Source organism: Sminthopsis crassicaudata, chromosome 2 (genome assembly GCF_048593235.1).
Source record: "Sminthopsis crassicaudata isolate SCR6 chromosome 2, ASM4859323v1, whole genome shotgun sequence".
Taxonomy (NCBI): domain Eukaryota; kingdom Metazoa; phylum Chordata; class Mammalia; order Dasyuromorphia; family Dasyuridae; genus Sminthopsis; species Sminthopsis crassicaudata.
Genome location: NC_133618.1, coordinates 246,116,707 through 246,134,078, shown reverse-complemented (window position 1 = coordinate 246,134,078; position 17,372 = coordinate 246,116,707). Strand labels below are relative to the sequence as shown.

Genomic DNA, 17,372 nt, shown 5'->3' with positions numbered 1-17,372 from the left:
ATTCACATAATATTTTAACTTTTAAAATTTTTAGTCAATTTAAACTTAAATAAAAAAAAACATTTCCACATATGTAGCAGAATATAAAAAAGAGGATCCAATACAAAACCAATTTTAGAAAAATAAGGAAAGACTTGCATGAAATAATGAGCGAAATGAGAATCAACGCTATACACAGAAACACTTCATACTGTTTATCTTTTTTGAAAAAAAATGTAACGAATACTACACATAAGTTTCAGAGCTACTCTGATTTTCTGTGCTTCCTTCTAGGCTATTTTTCATTCTCTGATATTCTCTGACTTTTAGTATTTTTCTCTCACTCTCCCTACCATAACCTAGAGAAGGCTGCCATGAGATACAAATATGTATGGGTATATAGATAAGTCTAGAAATGTATAAATATATGTAAAAACATTATACATACTCCTATTTATCAGTTCTTTCTCTGGATGTAAATATATATATACACACATATATATATGTGTGTATATATATATGTTATATATATATATATATATAAAACATCTTCATTCACAGGTCATGTGTAGTCAATTTGAGTATCTCTAATACTCAAAATGAGTTTAGTCACTGAAAATTGTTCTTAGAACAATATTGCTATCACTGAGTAACAGCATTGTCTTATTTCTTCTCATTTAACTCTTTATTATAACTGTTTAAATATAATTTCAGATTGCTTTCCAAAATGGTTGAATTGGTTTACAATACTATCAATAATGACTTAATATCCCACAATTTATTATTTACAGAGAACTTTTCCCACACACACAAAAAAAAAACCAGGGATGTAGACAGAATAACTACATTTACAAACTTGGGAAACTGGAAGCATTGCAATGTCTTTAAAAGCAATAGTGAAGTTTGGAAGAGAGGAAATTAAAGGAAAAAGACAATTAAGTTCAATTTTGGATATGTTGAATTTAAGACATCTCCAGGACATCCTAAAATGTTCAGGAGGCAACTTGTGATGTGAGAAAGAAGCTTAGAGGAGAAGGCAAATATAAATCTGGTAATCATCTACCTAGAAATGAAAGTTAAACCTATGCTAGCCATAAGATTAATAAGAAGGAGATTATAGAAAGAGACAAAAAGAACTAGGGATAGAATCTCCAAGGATATGAAGGATGAGCTAGTAATGGAGTTTGAAAAATGAGAGTCAGGTAGATAGTAGGTAAGTTAGGAAAGAATGTCATGAAAACTTAGAGAGGAAAAAATATGTAAAAGAGGGTATTCACCATTGTCAAATACAGCAGATGAGAAGGATTAGGACTAAGAAAAAACTATGGATTTTGGCAATTAAGAGATCATTAGAAACTTTGGAGAGAGTACTTTAGTTGAGTGATAAAGTTATGTTAGATCCCAAAAGGTTGTTCTTTGAGTAAGAGGAGAGGAAATAGAGGTAGTGAATATAAATAATGTTTTCAATGACTTTGGTTAAGGAATTAAGGAGGTAATTGGATGATAGCTTGAAGGAATGGCTGAGTTTAATGAAGATTTTTAAGGATGAGGAAGACTTGAGTATATTTGAAATCAGTAGAGAAGGACCCAGTTGATAGAAGTTACTGTTTAGAGAGAATGTAGATGATTGAGGAGGTAATTTACTTAAAAACAAGAAAAACAGTGGGATAAAGTGCACAAATGTTAAGAGTTGGCCTTGGCAAAGAACAGGAAAAAATTAGGGGAAAGATGAGAAAATGGAGAATGATGTCAAGGAGTTTTGAGAGAATGGGAGAAGACAGGGCTCATATCAAATCTCAATTTTCTCAGTAAAAAATGGAACAAGAGCCTTGACTGAGAGAAAACTAGGAGGGGAAGATATGAGAGGGAAAGGAAAATCTAGAATAGATTCTCTACTGAGTGAGATAGGAATCAATTAGGGAGGAATAAAAGGACTGCTGTAGTGAATATTTCGTTGAGATTGGATAATATGAATTTGTAATGTATCCAGTGCCAGAGTAGGGTTCAAACTCCAAATACCTTTTTGGGATGGGGTCACAAAGACATATTAAATTACACTATATTATTCTACTTTATTTTGACACAGTGTGTTTATAGAATCCCACTCCTTAATCTGTCAGTGGCTAGAAATGAAAAGGATACTTTTGAGTGGGACAGGAAGGGTGAAATTAAAATTTGAATGAATGAGAAAAGCATTTTATTAAATTGTTATTGTATATCAAGAACTGTACCATATATTAGGAATATAAATAAAAATCAATATAGTCCCTTATCCCAATGAATTCATAGTCTAAATGGGGGAGACAAAACTTTTCATAGAATTCAAATGACTCTTTTTTTGGAAACACTCAATGTAGGTGCTTTCTCTGCTTTTTCCACTTCTTAAACTTTTTCCACTTGCAACACTTTTTCACCCAAGACATTGTTACATGACCCCAAGTGTTTAGATATATAAACTGGTATACAAATCAAACATTTACTGATAATAAATCATAATTTCATGATCCCCATATTCAGTTATGAGATGGAGTCATAACCCACAATTTAAGGAGCTTTGGTTTAGACCATGACAAGCCCTTCCATGCCTTCCCATCCTATGTTGCTCTTATTCGTGTATTTCAATGATTGCTTCCTAAAGTAAATGGATGATGGGGCAGCTAGATTGTGCAGTGGATAGAGCACTGGTCCTAGAGTCAGAAGGACTTAAATTACAGTATGGCCGTAGCTACTTAATACTTACTAACTTAATACTTACTAATAACTTACTTATGAACCTGGGCAAGTCACTTAACTTCAGTTGCCTCTCAGAAAAACCGAACAACCATAAAGTAAATGGATGACAATCTGGAGGACTTATTCTGGTTCTCAGATAATTTTGTGGATGTTGTATAGGTCCAACGTTATCTATTTGTTTACACCTAATGTCTGCCATATAACTAATGCAACAACTTCTTTGATCATTTGTAGAGATAGAACCAATCCACCTCCATAACTTGCATGACCTACCTACTTTCTCTTCTCTTCCTATCTCCTTGATAATATCTTTTGAGTCAGTATTTGAATACAAGCAATTGCACTCAATATACATCTTTTACTGGCATGCAATGTTGTAATTACCTTATTGAAGTCATGTGATATACTCTTCTCTATCATAGAAATTCAATTTGAGCATCATAGTGGTATTCATAATGGGAAATATATAATAATTGTAATAATTGACATTTCTAGAGAACATTAAAGTTTAAAAAAGAACTTTAAGCATATTACCTTCTGGTGTATATACACTGATGCTAAAAAGTCCCCATTTTAGAGACATGGAAACTAAGGCAGAGAAAGGTCAAATAATTTGTCCATGGTCACACAGCTACACACAGCTATCAAGTATTAAAGACAGTATATGAATCCAGATCTTTTAGTCTCCAAATACAGCATGTACCAACTGTGCCATGTTGCCCCTTTCTATTCATCCCAATTTGTTTCAAACTCATAGGAGCAGAAACTTAATAAAACCATAGCAATAATTAATTTTGACTATAATTATATTTTTCTGCCATGAGAGAATACAATGTCATATTTTCCCCTAATATATACACATCCACATACAAATTCCATTTATTCTTAATTTCCCTTGAATAAATCACAAATCTGCTGGTTGTGTTAAGATTATTTCATGGTTAAGATGTTTGGTTTGGTTTCTAAGGCAATAAAATCAGGTTCACTATACTCCTATAAAAAGTCAAATAAAAAAAAACAAAACCTGAGAAATTATATAGAATGATCAATTTGAACTTGAGACCTCCTCTACAAAGACAAATACTGATGTTTCCCCACACTTAGCCTGACAGTCCCTTCATCATTTAAGAACCTCTTAACTAAGGATTAAAATAGAAACCTGCCTTGGAGCTCATTCAGAAATGCAGAACAGAAGAACCTTTCAGCTTCAACTGGTTAAAAAAAAAAAGGCAGACTCTAACATATAAGCAATCTCCAACCGTTAACCTCCACAGCAATTCAACATTCTGGAAGATGAACCCTTTTATGAACTATATTATGGTTGGGTTAGACATTTATGTCATGAAAGAAAGTCAGAAATTAATGGTCTCACATCTTCATTTTACAATTGAAGTAATCAAGGCCCAGCAAAGTTAAAGTGACTTGTTTAATGTCATCATGCACAACAATCATCAGAGGGATATTCAAGCCCATCTCCAGACTCTAAATCCAATATTTTTCCATTGCACTGTATTTGTTACCTGAATATATATTTTTAACATTCTCTTATTAGACTGTAAAGCCCATGAGGATAGAGTCCACTTTATTTTTCATCTGCTTACTATGTGGCAAGGCTAGATGCCAGGACTAGAAGGATAAAAATTGATAGCTACCTAATTTCAAGGAGTTTATAACCTAAAAAGAAGAGGATATGACCAAGGACACAAAGATAACACAAGATCAAATGTCATAGCAACATAGGAAATACACATATAAAATAATTTCCCAGAAGTTGAGAAGGGAAACAGCTCTCAGGGGGGGAATTCAAAGGTTAGAGTGGAGATCAGAGGGCTTCATTAACCTTTGTTTCATTTTAGGTGAGACAGGCACTTGAATGTTTATTGAGTAGGATTGATAAATCCTTACTTGGCAGCTTCTTCTAACTCAGAGGGACTAATCTCATGTGGACTTCCTAGGAGTTGAGCGATAATCTGCTCTCATTTCCCTTGCTCCTTTCCCCTCCTTCATATTACAAGTCTATGCAATGCTATGTTGAATTGCAAAGGACAAAGATTCATTCATTTACTAGATTCATTCTACCCTATATGAGATCACTTAATACTCTACTCAAAATTGTACATTCAGAAATTTAAGGTATATCTCATATTCACTAAGTGAGCTTGCCACACTTAATAGATAAAACTGGACATCACTTCTATATATTCAATAAGTGGTTTTGAAAAGCTGATTTTGTCCACACTGTAGATCTTCCATCCCAACATTCAGTCAGAAAGACATAATAGTAAGTGAGTTCACCTTTTCCCTCTTGCTTGAATAGTAACTGAGCTGGTATTTTGAATAACATTAAGAGATCAATCTTGTATACAAGTAAAAAAAAAAAAGAATAAATATGTATTCAGTTAACACCTACTGCATGCAGGTTGTGGAATTACCAGAGAAATATTTTATCCAAATCCATGCCTTCCAATGTAATGTCATATCATTCCCTACTCTTTTATTCCCAAATTTTTATCTATTTACTGGACCTTTATACCAGAATATCCCACTGACACCTTCAAATTCAGTATGCCCCAAAGTGAATTCATCTTCCCTTTCTAAAAATCACAACTTCTCCCATCCCAATTTCCCTGTCTCTATCAATGTGTTACCATGCCTCTCCTCCCATCCTTCTATCCACTCAGGTTTAAAACTTTGCTTTACCTTTTCCCCTGCTCAGTTCAAACAATGAAAAAGTTCCCTGTATGTTACTTCCACAAAAACGTTTGCATCTGTTCCCTCCCTTTTCCACTTTTCCATAGAAATTTAACCCTTTAGTTCAAGCCTTCATGTCTTTTCACCTGCATCCTTGTATTGGTCTCCTGTATTCTACATCCAATTCAACCAACTTTTATTCCTTCTACATACACTTATTAAGCACTGGGTTAGGTTCCAGATATACAAAAAGCCCTCTAAGACCTTATATTTTCCTGGAGGGGTAGTGGTGGTGAAATGATACAAAGACACAGCAAGTCCATGAATATAAAGCAATTTGAGAAAGACAGGAATGTTAAGAAATGATGTGGATTGGGAACAAAACACAGTGCGATGCCTACAGGAAGTACTTCCCACAAATTTATTGAGTGAATTAATATAGAGACAATTAGGTAGTACAGTGGACAACAATCCCAGATCTGGAGTCAAAGAACTGAATTCAAATCTGGCTTCAGATACCATCTGTGTGACCTTTGGCAAGCCACTTAACTTCTGTTTGCCTCAGTTTCCTCATTTATAAAATGAGTTTAATAATAGTACCCTCCTCCAAAGGTGGTTGTGAGGCTCAAATGAGATGATATTTGTATTTAATAGAGTGTCTAGCAAATAATAATTGCTATGTAAAGGTGTTTTTATCATTATCATTATCATAATCAATATTATTATTCATAGGCAGCTAGGTGGTGCAGTAGATAAAGCAATAAGCCTAGAGTCAGAAAGATCTGAATTAAAATATGGCTTCAGACACTGACTAGCTGAAGGATCATGGGCAAATCACAATTTCAAGCTATCTCATTTACCTCTATTCTAAAATGTGGATAACAAGAACATCTATCTTCCAAAGTTGTTGTAAGGATCAAATAAGATAATATTTGTACATTATTTAGCATAGTGCCTGGCACACAGTAAGTACTTAATAAGATATTGTTCCTTTATTTTCCTTTAAAGTGCCAGAAGTTACTTTAACCTCCATGGGGATCCCAACTATATTTGTTTCCTTTACCCTTCAGATTTCAGCAAACTTTTCCAATGCATCATATTCAATTTAAGAGAAAATAAATTCTAAAGTTTGCCATGCATATGCACATATATTTACCAAATATTGCAGTTTAAATTTTTTTTCAAACTCCCTGGAGGTATGCATATTCCTCATTTAAATAACATAAGAAGATTCCTGTCCTTTATACCATAAGCTCCTTAAGAGCTAAGATTACAAGGTCAAGTCAAAATTCTATAACCCTCTAATAAAGTCACTACTGATTAAGTAGTTAAGTTCTTAATGAGCCAATGAAGGAGAAGGAAGGGTTCTTCTGATGAGAGTTAGGTAAGGGGTACCTAAATGAAATTAGGGTTAACTGAGGTCTAGTGGCAGGTTGGGGGTACAGGGAGTCAAATAGAGCTCTCCTTTGGATTCGGCGCAAGAATTCAGAGTTAAATGAGGTCTAGTAGCAGTGCCACAGTTTCTGTAAAGGAATTTACAGGCCTGAAAACCTAGATTAATAAAAGAGGTTTATTTGGGGTTTGGAAGTAAGGGTAAAGGTAGAAATATGCCAGAGCCAGCCAGGCTGGCTCCAGGTAGACAGGAACCCTTAACATGGCCAGCTTAAGGATGCCATGTTTGGGGCTCCTGCAAAGAGTGGACTCCAAGGTTCCCCTTTTTATAATGGGGGTTTTTGGTAATCTTGAAAGGGACCCGTGGGTGGAGTCTCAAATTGGCCTCTGGCTTGAGCTTCAGCAAGGTTTAGAATTTGAATATGATTCAATGGGTTTTTTAGATAAGGAGGAAACTGTTTGTGGGGGTTGGGGAAACCTGAGCAGATCATTAGAGTGGGGGCTGGGACAGCCCAAGTTAGCTCAGATCCAGTGGGGACTGGGAAAGCCCAGATATCTCCCATTGGGAATCTTGGGGGCTGGGAATTAGAAAGGAATCTTTAACCCATATCACTTCCACCATAGAATAGGTAAAAATTTCCATGGGCATGTAAACCTTGGAAAGGAAGTTGGATTGAATGGAAAAGGAAAAAAAAAAAAAAAAAAGACATACAGGATGAGAAGAATAAATTTGAAAGGAGAAAGAAGATATGTTACACACTTAGGTGAAGGCACTAAGAAACTACTTTTTAAAAATGTTCCTGAATAGTTCAAATTACCTTCCATTGATAGCACAAAGCTCTCTTAAATTCTTTCTTGTAAAGGGGAAGGAGTTTTATCTCTTTCATGTATGTATTGATGATACACATGAATCCTTCTAAGTACATAGTTCAGGCTTTAACAAACCTTGATTTATGGCTGAAAAACAATCAGTGATCCATAACTGACCTTTCTTGATCTAGCCTAGAGAGAAGCATGCATTGTCTTCAGAATATTGTCCATTATTACTTGGTCATACATACATATTTGAGGAGTTCTCAAATAATGATTTACTTGCAAACCATCACACGAGTCCAGTTTGCTAATGCTCAGGAAAACTCTCTTTGTACAGCTGTAAGCATGCACACTGCAGAGGAGTTGGCTTTTTAGATCTACATTTTAAAATACCATTGAGATGGTATATTTGTGTGTGTATATATACATATACCGACCTTATATACACACATGAATATTTATATCATAGAGTGAGGATGAATACAAAATGAATCTAGCTACATATGCCTATACAAAATGCATACATCTGTCTTGGAAGAATTTATATTATTTTTTTCCAAAGTTCTAAGATCCAAACCACTAAATAATAGAAATTAGCTTTCAGAAAAGCTATGCAATCAATCATCTTGCCTATTCTTTTTTGAATAAAGTATGACCTATTCTCAACCAGTTTTAAATATCTCCAGTGATAATGCACATTGTAGTACTCTCACTCAGAACATTTTTCTTCAAACACTTATCTAAATAAATAGCTCACACTAATAGTTTGCATTTATATATCATTTTTAACTTTATAATCCATAATGACCATATCATTTTTGTATCTGTGTTATAAAAACTGGAATACTACCCAAACAATTAAAATTTCCAGTCATACACAAACAACAACAATTTCCACTCTTAAAAGTGCCAAAATAAGTGGACTTCTAAGCAAACATCTCCATCAATGTTTACCTTTTTACTTAATTCTTCCATTTTAAAATTGTTTTCCTAGTCTATTCTCCATTTAAATAAATCAACATTCAATGATCAATGATCAATGATATGAATAAAATAATGTATAACTGGCCAACCCAAAGTTTGAATTCAGGTCTACTTCTATGATTCTTTTTCTAATATACCATAATGACTCCCCCTTAGGACTTTCTGAAATCATGAAGAGAATAACTCACATATAGAGAGATATAAAAAGAGTTTGATGCACAGCACTCTTGTGAAACAAGTAATAGTATATGTACTCTGTTTGTTCAATTGTTTGAATTATGACTGACTTTTCATGATCTTATTCAGGCTTTTTCTTAGCAAAGATACTATAGAGGTTTGCCATGTTCTTATCCAGTTCATTTTATATTGAGAAAATTGAAGCAAATAAGGTTAAGTGATTTGCTCACAGCTAGTAAATGTTTTGAGGCTGAATTTGAACTCAGGTCTTCATGACTCCAAGACTGGCACTCTATCCACTGCATCACCTAGCTGCTATATTCTGACTTTATTAAATAAGAAACTAATATTCGAGGTAATAAGTGACTTTGCCCATGATCATATGACTAGTATGCGATTTGCCCTCAGGTATCTCCTGATGCCCACATTTTTTCACTATAAAATGTTATCATGAGGTCTTGAATATGTCTATCTTTCATTTTCCCTAAGGACTTTTTCATCCTATAAGTATAAAGGTACTAATAGTTTTAGGAAATAGAATTTCTTGTTTTTGATCAAAAAAGTATTATTGAATGTCACATATTCATAATACTCATCAGCTTTGGAAGGAAGAGATAACAATGATTATTCCTGAAAATTTCCTGTCCTAATAGGAAAGGCAAAATCTAATAGAATAAAATGTAATAGGTATAAAGGTAGTAAAGTCCTACACTTGGTTACAAAACATGAACTACAAAACTCTAGGACGAGTAAAAAATAACTAGAGTATGGTTCGTGTGAAAAAAACACCTATGATTTTAGTAACAATAAACTCATTATGAATGATGGATATAATACATATACATACATAGTATTTCAAAATCCTTAGTGTAGTTTTAAGCTTTTAAAGTTCACAGATAGATAGATAAAAAGATGGATAAGACACATATGTACATTTATATGTACATAAATATGCACACAAATATATGTATATGTCTAGATGTGATTTCATTGATGTAAGGGAAGGGTGGGAAAACTTTTTTGTGTCAAGGGCAATTTGGATATTTATAACATCATCTGTGGGCCATAAAAAATTATTGACTTATAGAACTCAAGCAGTGGGAGGTTGTTGTACCTAGCTTTCAGCTCATTATCACCTGCAGTTGCTTTAGCAAATGATTTCACAGGCCTTATGCAGCCCACAGCTAGACACTTCCCACTCCTGAAGTAGGGAAGGCCCAATGAGGTAACCTTTAAATCTTTAAATATATATATATAATTGTCCTACAGTGAAATCCACTCTGATAAAAATATCTATGGTACAGTAGAAAGGTAAGCACCTATGGTGTCATAAGACATTGGTTCAGCCTTGCCTTTCATGCTTACTACTTATGGGACCTAGGTAATCACTTAGCTTCCTTGGGCTTCAATTTTTACATTCATAAAATGGAGGCAGAGGTCAGACTACATGATCTCTAAAATTCCTTCTAGCTCTCGAGCTATAATTCTATGTATTCTATGATCCCAACCCCAAACAGTCCAGCAATGGGAAACTTCCAGTGACTATATTCATTGCTACTTAAATTTCTTTGTCAACAACTGCCTAAATTTATATAATGTTCTTCATCCAAGGAGCTCAGATCATTTCATTTGCATGTCTGTATTTATTTTGCATCCTGAAACTTGCAACAAGTCTACAGAAAACTTTACTCATGAATAGGAAAGGTTAAAATCCAACTTTCCTATTATATCTCTTAAGTTCACTATTCTCCTTAAATCCAGTTCTTAAGTGGACATAAACCTATAGAAAAAATTTATTTGGGTAAAATGAACATAGATCACTTGAATTACCATCACAGGGCAGTTGATCCATGGAATTAAAGGGCAGCAGTTTTTGCCAACACTCCTTCTGAGAGAACTAGCTTCTAACACCTTGATGCAGCTTATGTGCAATTTTTTAAAATGCAGAAGCTCGTCTCTGTGCTGCTGCTTGAGCTTGCAATTTTACAATGGTAGAAGAACTATGTGTTCTAGGAAGAGGGGGAAATAGTGCCAAATGAGAGCTTATTGCAGCAGAGGAACATGGTACTGGACTGAGAATCCCTTTATGTTATATCTGAGTTCCCTTGTGTGTAATGTCTGTTAGAAAGGGAAATTCTTACGTAGTAGGCTAAGCAGTAAAATGCTTGAAATTTTAGATATAGATGCAAAAGATTAGAGTCATGATTCTGTGTCCCAAGGACAGCAGTAGCTGCATTTCTGACAACTCAATCCAAGCTCTCATCTACTCTATCAACCATCCCTGGTATTGCCCCCTGACAATTTTAATTATCTATATATTTTATACAATGTATCTAGTAACATTTACATCAATATAAATAAAGTATTAAAAAGGGATATAAAACTGGTAATAAAGAAACTCCCTTATTTGGCCTCTATATATTGTTTTGGACCAGTAAGGACAAATTTCAACATTAGACACAAACATATGTTATAGGGCCATATATTTATATTTGGAGGGGACTTGAAGGTAATCTTGTCTACTTTCTCATTTGGCATATGAACAAACTGAGGTCCAGAGAGGTTAAATGATTTGCCTAAACTCAAACAACTGGTAAATGGCAGAGGTGGGATTCAAATTCCCCTCCCCTGCCTGGCACATCCTCCCTCCTTACCTTTGCAATATAGAACCTCCAGTTTCCTTCAAAGTTAAAGGAAGTCCATCCCCTTTTTCCCAGTTGCTAGTGCTCTCTCTACAGATATTACTTTGATTATATATTCTACTTATTTTATGCACATGTTCTCCATGCAGAGGTTCTCTAATTTCAAATTACCACTCTTTCTACTGAACCATGATACCTTTTTTTCTATTTAACATACTTGAGATATGATAAAATTTTCTTGTCTGTACTTATTTCAAACCATTTCTATATTTGCATATACTAATTCAGACACTAATTACATTTCAGTGGGATTATTTCAAGACTCTCCTTACTGGTCTCTCTGATCTCCTATCATTCAATCAATATTTATTATGCTTATTATTGTCAAGCACCATGCTAAATTCCAAGGCTACAGAAAGAGGTAAAAGGCATTCCTGCTCTCAAAATCTAATGGGGGAGATAACATGCAAACAAATACATGACACAAATCATATATAAGATACAATAGAAAAAATTAACAGAGGGAAAGTACTAGAATTTTAAAAGGTTGGGGAGAAAAGAAGGATATTTTAGTTGGGACTTAAACTAGAGAAGTCAGTAGGCTAAAAAGTGGCAGGAGAGCGTTCCAGGAAAGAAGACAGTCAAAAATAAAATGCCTAGAATTAAGAGATGGAGTATCTTATTTGTGGAATATCCAGAAGGGCAGTGTCATTAGATCAAGTGGGGAGGGAGGTATAAGTTTTAATAAGAAGCCTGGAAATGTAGGAGGGAGCTAGGCTATGAGGGTCTTTGAATGCCAAATAGAACATTTTATATTTGGTCCTGGTGGAAATAAGGAGCCACTGAAGTTTATTGAGCAAAGGAATGACACAGTCAGATCTGTGCTTCTAGAAAATCTCTTTAGTGGCTCAAATTCATCTTCCACCCAGCTACCAAACTTATATTCCTAAAGAAAAAGTTAGACCACATTAGTCACTCACTCAAGACACGCCAGTGACTCTCTTTTGCCTCTAAGATAAAAATAGAAACGCCTCTGACATTTTAAAGTTCATAGATAATCTGAATTTAGCCTATATTTCCAGGTTTATTAGACATTACCTTTTTTTTTTAACATATTGCATATTTCAGCTCACCTGACTTGCTGGATGCTCTATATTCAGAACATCTCATTCCCTCTCTTAGTACCTTTGCACAGGCTGTTCTCCTTCCCCCCTCCCCTGCCTATAACATCTTTCCTCCTCACCTTTGTCATATAAAACCCCCAGTTTCTTTCAAAGCTATAGGAAGTTTATCCCCAGTTGCTAGTGCCATCCTTACAAAAATTACTTTGATTACATATTCTACTTAATTTATGCACAGTTCTTACCCGCAGTAAAATATGAACTTTTTGAGAGCAAAGGCTATTTTGTCTTTGTCTTTGTGCTCCCCAAGGAGCCCAACACAGAGCTTAGCACACAGTAAACACAATAAAAAGATGTTGAATTGCATTGTTTCTAAGGAATGCTCAAAAATCATTTGTTCTGTCATCGATTTTTATGTAACACCATTTCCCCCTATTTGTTTTTAGAGTAAAGCTCTTTGTGTTCTTAGGCTTCTCTAAAAACTGTACAGATAAATAACATCATTACTAATTCCATGTGGAATCTAGAAGCACCTCTAACCTTCCTTTGCAGATTTTATCCATGATAATTAGCTATTGTGATCAGTAGAAACAAAAGGAAAGGAAACTGCTAAGCTTCTTTTGTGTGTGTTTTTTATTAATTGATAATACTCTGTTTCCCTAAATAATAATGAAGTAATTACTATTGCCCAAGACTATTTCTGCTGAACAACATAGAGATTAAAGATGAAATGAGGTCACCCCTGTAAATAAATTGGACCCAGCTGCAGCATGTCAAAGTCTATCAAGATCTAGGAAGGAAAAGAAGCCAGAAATGGCAACTCATGGATCAGAACCAGGGACTCTCACAGATCCCCTCTGTGTTGGTAACTGAAATAGACACTGGTGAATAATAGCGCCAGGAGTCCCTGAGCAGGAAGTAAACTCTCTGCACATGTGTCACGTCCTGCTCCTAACCCTATATACCACCAGAATAGGCTATTTATAACTGTAAAATGCAGGTGACTTATTGGGGGATGGGAGGGAACTGGCAGGAAATCAGTTGTTGCTGAGATTATTTTATTTTTTCAACTATAATAAAGATTCATGATGTGAACAATAACACTTCTGACAAAGCCATTACATTGTATTGTGATGATAAATACGGACAATTTAATAAATCACAAGTAATATGGATTCATTATATCGACTATCATTTGATCTTTGAAAGCACTAGGCTAAAATAGAAAATTATACGTGGCTCAGTCCACATCAAGAGAAAGGAATGTTAAATTACAATATAAGCTATTATAGGTTTCGTGTGTGTGTGTTCCTATATATCTATATATCTATAGATATATAGATATATCTATATAGATAGACAGACAGATAGATAGATAGATAGATAGATAGATAGATAGATAGATAGATAGATAGATGGATGGATGGATGGATGGATGGATGGATGGATGGATGGATGGATGGATGGATAGATAGATAGATAGATAGATAGATAGATAGATAGATAGATAGATAGATAGATATAAAACTAAAGATGGGCAATTCATAATAAAGAAAAGCTGGACTTTATATAAATGTATTGTTTAATTTTCCAGACAAGGCCTGTGAAATGAAAAAGAATACACATTTGCATAACCATTCTCTTTGTACTTTTGGGCACACTTTCTTTGGATAGGGATTCTGACCAATGTGATGATTGAAATTGTAATCCAAAGATAAACCTGTAGTGTTGAGAGTGTGCAAACAATATGCCTTTGATTAGATTTGAATAAAATTCAACCAAGTTTTTCCAGCATGTTATTTTCAGATTTTCAAATTGTTGCCATCTTTGTATATTTGCATAATTTACTAATACATCTTCCCCAAATTTGTAACACACATTTCTTGGACTACAAAGAGATTGCCACACTCAGACGGTCCTGTTTTAAAAGTAACAAGTCTCAGGTAGTATGGTGCAGATTAAAATTGTCACCCCAAACCAAAGGTCCTTTGATTCCTCTCATTATGAATTTTCTATTCCATCATCTAGGCAAGAAACTTGCAGTCCAATAAGCTCTTCAACACAAAGCCAGACAATGACTTGTTTTTTTAAAAGTTAATATCAGAAGTGTTCAGGTCCTATCCTTTACAGACTGCTTTTTGGCCCTAATCCCTGAAATAATAACCAATATAAACACACAAAAGAAAAATATCAACTTTGAAGCCCCTGCTCCCAAAGGTTAAATTTCCAGATGGAAAAGGATAAGGGCATTTAGTATTGACAAGGAAATATTTCTTACTGATGCCAAACTGAGATATAAACCTCATGTGTCAAAAACACCTTTTAACTCTAATTTCTACTAAACCCTATGCTAAGAATAAATAAATGAGTAGTCACCATACATGCCAATAATCATGAAATTATTTCCTTAAAATGGTTTTATGAGCATCAGGATCAAAAGGCATCGGAGCAGAAATTATACTCCCAGCCCAGAAGCAATATGAGAAAACAACCCTCACATTAAACAAAAGAGATTCATGGTTGTTATCCAGAGCTCTGGCGGGAGAAACAAAGCTGCCAATGCATGTTGTGCTTCAGACACTTATAGATGGTCTGATGATACTATGAAACTGAGGCTGCTAGTGACTTGGAGGTAAATATACTCCCCCCCCCATCCTATGACTCCTGTCACTCACCTCCAAGGGTTTCCCCTTGTCCTGAACACACTGACTACTGTGGTGTGATTCATGGAAAAACAATTAGATCTGCTCAGACATCCTATTGTTATCACTTGAAATGTCTTTCCTTTCATCCTTTTAAGTGACATCAGAAAAACCATCAGCCTCTTCCCCCAGCCCATACTTCTAGTTTCCTTCCCACCAGCTCTACTTACCTTACAAATAAAGGACAAAAGGTCCTCATCTTCACCAAGAATCTGTGTCCTTACTGACAGACACCTGGTTCACTCCTAATCCCAAAGCTTTTCTACAGTATGCAATTGTCAGAAGCCCACGCAGCTTTCAGGACCGCTTTATCTCCCCCCACCCCCCAAAAATGCACAAACACATATACACACAGAGTCTGCAAATAGATTCCTATTGTCATGAGGCAACTCTGCCTGCCTTTTGTAAAAGAAACTGAAAACCATTATTATCTACAAACATTTTTAAATATAGACACTGTAAGGTGGGAGGGGGCTTGAGAGCAGCCAAGGACCTGTGTAATCAGCTCACCAGATAAAGAGAACTCACTAGGCGTATTGGATTCAAGCTCGTTAAGGTTCCTCTGTCAAACCCTCCATCTCCATAGCTGCTACCGCGCCTCCTCACCGAACTCATGGCTCCTTTCTCCTAGGGCAATTTGTTTTACAGCACTGTCAGCAAACTGCGGCAGCCCACCGTTTAAAATGATTCCAGAGTAAATTACAGTTGCCAAGAGCCTGGTACCCCCAAGATCCCGTTTTCTAAAGTCTTCAATCTGATCACTTTTTCCTACTCCTATGCAAACTCCACAGACTGAAGGTAAACAAAGAATTCTCCCCCCACCCTTTCAACAAATTTTAAGGGTTTCATGGGGGTGGGGTTGGGGGGATAGGACTTGGCAGTGCACCATTTTTCAAAAGCAGCTGCTACAGCATTATAGAGAAGCTACAGAAAACAAAACCTTGTAGCAACAGCAGTACAGCTGGGTTCCTGCAATCAATATCGAGGGAAAAGTCCTTATTTCCCAGGCTCTGTGGACTGTAGGGATATGGTGCTCTTGTTTGTTAAGCATGCTAGGGATCATTTCTGGATTTGTCTTGAAGGAAACACGATCAGGAAGCTGTTCCACAATACCTGCTTTAGTCTCAAACAGCATTCTATTTTGGGCAAAGGGGAGGTAACTCACGAAGGGCTGCCACCATCTTGTGTGTCCCCCCCCCCAACACAAGAAGAATGAGGCCCAGAAACAGATCTGGGAGCATGCTGGGCTCGGCTCCTCTCAAACAATCCCTGGGGTCAATTATTTAAATTCTTGAACATTTATTGGGGATTTATTGCGGATTAATCCTTATTCATGGACCTCTCCAGCAGCCTAACTTCTGCCAGCTGCCCCAGTACCCTGGCGATTGTTCACATCCTTTCAAACAAAAGAATGTTCTTACTAACGATCACCTTTATGATAATTGTTAGCACTGGAGAAAACTGTACTCAAGATGCAATTTTGCCTTTTCCATTATATATTTTATTCTCATTTTCTCTCTCTCTCTCTCTCTCTCTCTCTCTCTCTCTCTCTGTCTCTCTCTCTCTCTCTCTCTCTCTCTCTCTCTCTCTCTCTCTCTCTCTCTCTCAATCTCTCTCTCTCTGTCTCTGCCTCTCTCTCTCTATATATATATATAGATAGATAGATAGATAGATAGATAGATAGATAGATAGATAGATAGATATTTGTGTGTATGTATAAGGGAGGGAGAAAGAGAGAGACACAAAGAGACAGAGAAGCAGAGAGACAAACAGATAGAGACAGAGACAGAGAGAGATTGTTTATTCTGAGGTACTGAGGAGTTTTCAATTATCCTGGTTTCTAACTCCTCTCTGTATAACAGGGTTCCACAGAATAAGGCAAAACCAAGCAGCATTTTCGTTGCTACCTAGGGGCATTCCCAGAGTAAGATAGCTTTGTCTCAACTTACAGGTTTTTTTTTTTTTCCCAGTCATTCAGACAAAATAAATAAATAAATAAATGTAATTGAAGTGCAAAGTACTATAATTTCTTTTCTGGCTACTGCCTCTGCAATTTCTGAAGTGTGAAAGAAACATGTGACATCAAGAAGGAAATGAAGTGAGATCAGGACCAACAGCAATGAAAGTTGTATATCTTA

General features: G+C 35.6%; 1 protein-coding gene across 13 annotated transcripts in view; it reads right to left on the bottom strand.

Annotated features, from left to right (window-relative positions):
- Positions 1–17,372, bottom strand: part of PHACTR3 (phosphatase and actin regulator 3) — a 290,706-nt gene that overhangs the window by 179,354 nt on the left and 93,980 nt on the right. The window contains exon 1 of one of the 13 annotated variants that reach the window (XM_074288725.1): positions 15,745–16,713. The exons of 10 other annotated variants lie outside the window; for them this stretch is intronic. The gene's annotated coding sequence lies outside the window, so the exon portion shown is untranslated. Of the gene's footprint in view, positions 1–15,404; positions 15,709–15,744; positions 16,714–17,372 lie in introns of those variants that run through there. 2 more of the 13 variants (XM_074288723.1, XM_074288722.1) reach the window with 2 other exon arrangements.